The sequence below is a fragment of the Macrobrachium nipponense genome, chromosome 10 (genome assembly GCF_015104395.2).
Source record: "Macrobrachium nipponense isolate FS-2020 chromosome 10, ASM1510439v2, whole genome shotgun sequence".
NCBI lineage: Eukaryota > Metazoa > Arthropoda > Malacostraca > Decapoda > Palaemonidae > Macrobrachium > Macrobrachium nipponense.
The window spans coordinates 77,389,025-77,396,941 of record NC_087204.1 but is presented as its reverse complement, the minus strand read 5'-3'; positions in this window follow the sequence as shown (position 1 = coordinate 77,396,941).

The window sequence follows — 7,917 nt, the reverse complement described above, 5'->3', positions numbered from 1 at the left end:
CAGAACTTTGTCGCAGTTTCTTCCCTTCTGACGTCACATCGAACAAAGTTCGTCGAGCTAAGCTCGACCATGTGGACGGGCCTTTAAAGTTATTCCTTACACTGCTTGCTTGTTCAGTAGACTATGTTCCAGTTAGTGACAACCAAGTAGATTATAGTGGGAAACTGCAGGTGAAAATCGGTTAGTTGGGCCACCTGCTGGGAAATTAGTTCATTATATTTACGAAAGGTAGCACCTGAAAAAAATGCTGGCCGAGAGGACACTACAGTCAGCGGTGTAGCCAGTACTTTTGATTGGAGGAGCTAAACAGTCAAGACGATTTTGAATATTGCAAAACTTTTTTTATGATTTTGCACACACACACACACACGACACACACACACACACACACACACACACACACACACACACACACACACACACATATATATATATATATATATATATATATATATATATATATATATATAGATATATATATATATCGTTTGGAAGCACTTATGCTTCTTCTTCAGATTCACAGAGCTGAAAACACCTTCTGTGTCAAATGTTATTCATAAATTTGCAACAACTTCGGCTCGAAGACTGGAATTCGTCGTAGACAGCATAGTATAGCTATTGCTTTTATTATCTTATGTATTTCTAGATGTTCATTACTGCTAGTTTTAAATTTAATTTCTTAACATTTTGCATAAGTACAATACATAAACTTTCTTTGCAGTATTCATTTATTTTGTCTACTTTCAAAACTGCTTTGTCTGTTTCCTATAAATCTCTCTCTGGTATGTGCTTAGCACACTGATTTTCACTGACAAAACACACAAGAATATTGTTTGTTTGTTTGTATGTAAGGTGTTTTTACGTTGCATGGAACCAATGGTTATTCAGCAACGGGACCAACGGTTTTACGTGACTTCCGAACCACATCGGGAGTGAACTTCTATCACCAGAATTACACATCTCTGACCCCTCAGTGGAATGCCCGAGAATCGAACTCGAGTCCACCGAGGTGACAGGAAACGACAATACCAACCACGCCAATGAGGCGTTCACAAGACTATTTTTACTGATTTTTAAAAGTAAGCTTTCATTGTTTTCACTTATTATCTTTAACGATTTCAATAGTCCTATCGTAATTCTTCTTCACACATATAAAAATTAATTTAATTGAAATTTTCCTTGAAATAACTATCTTCATTTTATATATTCAATATATACATTTATCTATCGGGAGTATTCATATATACATCTGCAGTCTATTTCCTGTTTAAGAATCAGTATCTTATGTGAAGCTTTGGACTTTTATTTCAAAATTATCAGTGCATCAGCTTTTTCACTTTGAATAAAATAATATGTCTACTGCTAATTTCCTAGTTTTTTATTTTTCTTTTAAATTCTTGGAGACGCACTGAGAATGACGCTTCCAATTTCTTGTTGTCAGTCAAGGCACCAGTGGATTGGATATGAGTTCGGTTTAAAAATCAGTTAAAGAATTCTTTATATAAATCAGTTTTTATTGCATATACAGTATTTTCGACAGATCCCAGATGATTTGCGAGTTACCAGATGACCAGAAAATGAGGTCATTACCCGTGATGACGATTCAAGACGACATTTGGGTTTGCATTGCAGAAATTGGTTGGTTACCTCGAGATGTTATGATGGTTGCGTAATAAATTGTAATACAAAAAAAATAACAATAAATTCTTGGATTGTTTTCTTGTTCGCTTGTATTTTTTCAGGGATACATATAAAAAATTCTGAATGTTTTGCCATACAGTTTCCACAGTGATTACGTCTAATTAAACATCAAATGACTCGTCGATGGCCTAAGTAGTTGTGACGCCATGATACATTTTTTCTTAATCACATCAAATGACATGACCAGAATCTAGACAAAAAATAGAGCCATAAACACTATAGCAAATAAACATGTTTTTCCTGCGCTTTCTAACGAGAACAGACGAACAGTGTAATACTGCTGGTTTCACGGCCAACGTATTCAAACCACAATAATTACTTTGGTTGGTAACTAATAAATGTAAGATTCCATCACCACTCAGATGTGACAATCTTTGACTTCAAATGAACCCGGAAAGCATTCCTGGGAGAGCTTTAAAAAATGCTTGGAGTTTAACCCTTCGAATCCAAGCCCCCTTTCTGTGGTTCAGAATGAGTGATATTAAATTACCACCCCCACCCCCACCCACCACACCCCCCTCAAGTTAGCAACAGCCAAACAATATTTAATGACAATCAGATGGAGAAAGTTGTTCACGACAGTTAATGTTAAATAACTACTAGCACGACAAACCTTAAGAAATTACAGTGATTTAGAATCTCCTTCGCATTATATTAACCCAATAACGATGTAACACAATTTCCTTCACCCCGTGAGGGGGTAGCACCGTCAGTGCACCTCACGGGGTGCACTGTAGGCATCACTAAAAGGTTTCCTTGCAGCGTCCCTTCGGCCCCTAAGCTGCAACCCACCCCCCAATGCTGATGAATGCCATTGACCGGGGGATGGGGGGCTTTAGGGTTCCAGCAGCTGTGGGCCCTGATGCCTGGTGGGTAACTACTTTCTTGCTGGGACCTTGGGTGCCCATCTGTTGATCCAACTAAATAAGTCATGCCCTTTTTCCTTTTTCTAAAACTTTCATCCTTCTGCTTTCTCCCTCTATAAGGCACGGATTTTATGTTGATGAACTTGGATTGGTTTTGGACATGATTTGGACTTTCTCAATGGATTTGGTGGAGGGTGAGGATGGTTGGCATGCCACCTCACCCGTAGAACTCTAGTACCTAACGTGGTCGAGCGAGGGGAAAGTTTTATATGTCAAACCCTGCTCTTAGTGCTGGGTCTGATCTCGACACGGACATCATGACGCCTTAAGCACTGAGGGTGGGGTGTATATCTGTGTGGGACCCCTAGGGCAGCCCTGTATGGGATAACACTGTCCTCTAAATGTGGCTCCATGGTGGTGGGGGCTACCTGGACGAATCATCAATTGTACGTCTTATGGAGACACCAAAACCTTCTGTTGACGACTTGGGCAAGGATAAGGACAAGGAAAATTTTGGTAATTCCTCTATTGTGACTTTGGAGCCTTTTTCAAATGAGCTCCTTGTTACAAACATTTTGTATGTAAAACCAGTCCCCTTAGACTGGAATTATGATACCTTATTTAATGAATTTTGTAAATTTGGAAACGTAAAAGAATTACGGAATAGACTTGGCAAAAATTATGGTTGTTTTGAATTTTGGATATTTTTCAACAACGAATCAGAAGCTCACAGAGCCTACGAGAGTTTAGGTCAGACTCTATGATGTTGGACTTGTAGAGGCGGAAGAGGTCCCTAGCTCTTGAGATATATAGACCACCAACTGAAACTAAAGATTCAAGTAAAATAAGTCAAAACCTCCAGATCACCAGACCCAGCTAAGTGGTTGATTATTACAACACATGGTGAGAGAGGCAACCTCTTCAAGGTGAAAAGGTTGGTAAGCCAGAAGATCGGCAACGTTGGGAGCCCAGAAGTAGCTCGCTTTGGGCGTAATAGTTTTTTTAGTTCATGCCAAGACCAATGTTCAATCAGTAATGCTCCTAAATTTAAAGCTTAATCCTGAAGGTTTGATAAAAGAGGTAAAACCTCACTATAATTTTAGTTATGCAAAGGGTGTCATCTTCAATGAAGATTTTACATGAAATGGACGAAGAGGAAATTTTGGAGATGTGTCCCAGACGTGGTTTTGGAAGGTTTTCAAGGTGCCCCGCTCGTCTATGATTATTTTAACATTTGTAAGTCCTTTTTTGCCATCTGAAATTGTTCTTGACAATGAAATTATGAAAGTTCGTCCTTATAGACCGAGAGTGCTCCAGTGCTTTAAATGTTTGGCTTTGGACACTCCTCAAATGTTTGCACCAGAAATAAACTTTGTGAATCGTGTGGCAAGCCTGAGCATGAGGAATGTTCTGAACCGGTAATTTGTGTGAACTGTAAGGGTGACCATCGAGTCCGAGATAAAAAGAAATGCAGTGAATTTAAAAAAGAACAAGAGGCATTACTTAAATCTATCGCTGAACACATCAGTGTGGGACAGGCCAAGAAGCTGTTGGGAAAGAAACTTATTCAGATGCCTTGAAGGCACAACAGCCGGATATTGCTACTTCTGGTGCCTCCTTCAGGTGGTGCTCCCCCGGGGGTCCCCTAATGGGGTTTCCCATGCCCTCTCTGGTGGGGCTCCCCGTGACCCCCCCTGTTGGGGCTCCCCGTGCCCCCCTTGGTGGGGTTTCCCACTCCCCCTCTGGTGGGGCTCCCACGGCCCCCCTAGTGGGGCTTCTCATGGCCCCTCTGGCGGGGCTCCTCATGTTTGTAGAGACACTGGTCAAGCCAGGGGACCCTGTTGTTTCAAGGGTTTCAAGCCAGGTCTCAATTTGTTGACGACTTTTTCTCTGTCAGGGACATTGCCTGACATTGAGCCCTCACCTGATCCTGTCATTACAGTGCACCGTGGAGATGACGGTGAGGAGATAGAGGCCCTCTTTATTCGTCAGAAGAGGGCCCTTCTCCCTCTTCGCCTCATTCACGGACACTCAGGCAATCGTAGAAAGAACAAAAAGTAAAACTGAAAGGGCAAGTGAAAGCCCATCTTCTAGATCTGTAACACCTAGATCTAGGTCAAATAGTACTGGTAAAACTGATAAGATCTCTCTCACCAGGACACAGATTCCTAAATTAGTAGGGAATTTTAAGATCCCTTCCTCTAAATAATGGCTCTCATGCAATGGAACATCCGTGGATTTATACCAAATAGAGAGCAAGTTCGGGTTCTGTTTAGGGAACATGATTATCTGCGATGTGTCTACAAGAGACAAAGTTGGGAGAGCACACACCCAATGTGGGTTTTAATTATTCATTTCACAGGTCTCCACCCCTGATAGGTGTACGTGCTCAGGGAGGCACAGGCATCATAGTCCGCAAGTCTGTTAATCACAGGGTTGTTCAATTGAACACTGTGTTGCAGGCATGTGCAGTCCAAATTTTTAATTGTAAATGGATCACAATTTGTTCTCTCTACCTTGATCCATCATTAGACAGTAGATTGCAGGATGCGCAGGGTAATCCCCGTCAGCTAGAATTAAACGATCTTCAGACACTGATAGACCAGCTTCCTAAACCCTTCATTCTGATGGGGATTTTAATGCCAAGCACAACCCTCTGGGGAGAGCCAAACTGCGACCGGTGGGGTTTAATAATAGAACAGCTGCTTGACTTAAATGACATCACTTTAATGAATGATGGGTCCCCTACAAGACATGATATTTTTCATAATACTGATTCAGCCATTGACCTCACTATCTGCTCTTCGTCTTTGAGGTTAGATTATCAGTGGGTAGTAGACCAGAATGATCATGGCAGTGATCATTGGCCCATTCATTAAAGTATATGAAAAATATTCCATCTCCATGTTTACAAAATGGAAAGTAGGGGAGGGCTGACTGGGGATTATTCAAAAAATCTACCTGAAGTTTGATAAAGAATAATGATTTTTCAGAGCCCAACATCTGCTTATGAGTATTTAATCAATATATTGCTGTGTGGTGCCATGCTGTCTATTCCTCGAACTTCTGGTAAACCTCGTCGTCCTCTAGTACCTTGGTGGAGCGATTCATGTGCCTTGAGCCGAAAGATAACAAGAACTTGCTACAAGAGATATCGTAGATATCCTTGCTTGGTCAATAAAATTATCTATAAAAGAGCTCTTGCTAAGCAAAAGAAAAACATTTAAGCAGGCAAAGAGGGAATCATTTATCAGATATATAAGCGAGTTAAAATATGATTCCCCTATGGTCATTAGTCTGGAACAGAATCCGAAAGCTGCAAGGGAAATTTTCTCCACCTCCCTTGCCTATATTGAAAATTGATGGCTTACTCATATCTGATTGTTCTGGAGAAGTTGCAGAAACCTTTGGTAGGCATTTCTCCAATATATCTAGTGCCCTACATTACTCTACTGCATTCAGAATATTAGGGACGGTACCACGGTTGTTCCTGCTGTTAGTTCAAATTCAGAGTCATATAATCTTCCTTTCACCATGAAAGAATTAGATCAAGCAATCTCGTTATCTTCCCCAACATCTCCTGGGGAAGATGATATACTGTACTCAATGATTTTTAATTTGCCTAGAAGTACAAAACAATTTCTTTTAGACATTTTAAACAGTTTTTATCTTTCAGGAACTTCACCAGTGTCTTGGAATATATCGATTATTGTACCTGTTTTAAAACCTTTGAAAGATTCCTTCCTTCCTAAGAACTATAGGCCAATTGCTCTAAACCATTGTTGTGTTAGCAAGATTTATGAGAGGATGGTCATGCTCGACTTGTGTGGTATTTGGATTCAAAGAATCTTTTATCTAATCGGCAGTTTGGCTTTAGGAAAAATAGAAGTACTTCTGACCCTTTGATGTTCCTTACTCGGAGATACAGGAATGCTTTTGCTGTGCAAAACCAGACTGTTGCAGTGTTTTTTGACTTAGAAAAAGCCTACCGACACTACCTGGCGAGGGGGTATCCTTTTGCAACTTGTAGAGTGGGGTGTTGTGGGGTAATTTGTTCTATTGTCTGAAAGATTTTTTTGTCAGAACGTTACCTGAAAGTAAGAGTGGGCTCTTACATTTCCTCTGCTTACCCTCAAGAAGAAGGGTTGCCTCAGGGAAGCGTCCTTAGTCCAACACTTCTTTAATGTAGCTGTCAACCGGCTCAACTAGAAACAAGTTCCTGTCGGGGTGCATGGTCCCTGGCCTTTGCTGATGATTATGCAATAATCTGTAGCAGTCTACATCTTGTCGAAGCTTGTCAAAAGATCCAGACTGCTATTAATTGCTTCAACATTCTGGGCCAGTGCTAAAGGTTTTCAACAAATTTTCACCAGAAAAAACAAAGCTATACGATTTTTGCCGATTAAGAAGAGTGGAAGAGATCCCTACGCTGTTTTTAAATGATTCGATTTTACCTTATGAAGATAGCATTAAGTATCTAGGTATTACATTTGATAAGAAATTAACTTTTGCTCAACATGTTAATGAAGTTGTATGTAACGTGAAGCTTCGTCTTAATATTCTAAAAGTTGTTTCTAATTTTAATTGGGGGGCAGATCGAATCACCCTTTTGTTTTGAGATGTACCAGATTTTATGCCTAAGCAAAATTGATTATGGTTGTCAAATTTATGGTTGTGCATGCAAGAAACACTGCGAAATTAGATGTTTGTCCATAATTGGCTTTACGTATTTGTACGGGAGCCTATAGAATTCTTCCTCCAGTAGAAAGCCTATATGTTGAGTCAGGATTTCCCCCACTATTTATCCGTAGGGAGGAGGGGAAATTAGGCTTGAGAGTCATATCAAGAGTACTTACATCAAAGCTGAACCCTAATTATAAGTATGTTAGAGAACCAACTGATAGAGCCCCAAATAGACCTAGACTGCCAAAGCCGCTTGAAGTTCGACTAGCAAGCTCTGCCAGGGAGGTGGGATTACTACCCCCTGCAGTAGCTGAAATTTCGCCCTCAAAATTTCCTCCTTGGAATAGGCCACTCTTAGAAATCTGCCCAATTAGGGAAAGCAGGAGTATCAGCTCTGGTGATCAGTTGAGGGCAAGATTTTTGGACCATGCTTTTGAACATGGTGATTCTCAACATATATATACTGATGGTTCGAAGGGTTCTGATGGTGTTGGTTGTTGCTCTGTAGTGACTAGTGATAATATATTATTAAAAAGAAGCTTCCATCTAATTCCTCTGTTTTTACAGCTGACTGCTGGCAGTTTTGACTGCTCTTAGTATATTTTTTTTTATAGTTCTTATACTAACAAGGTTTTTACTATTTTTACCGACTCTTTAAGTGTTTTAT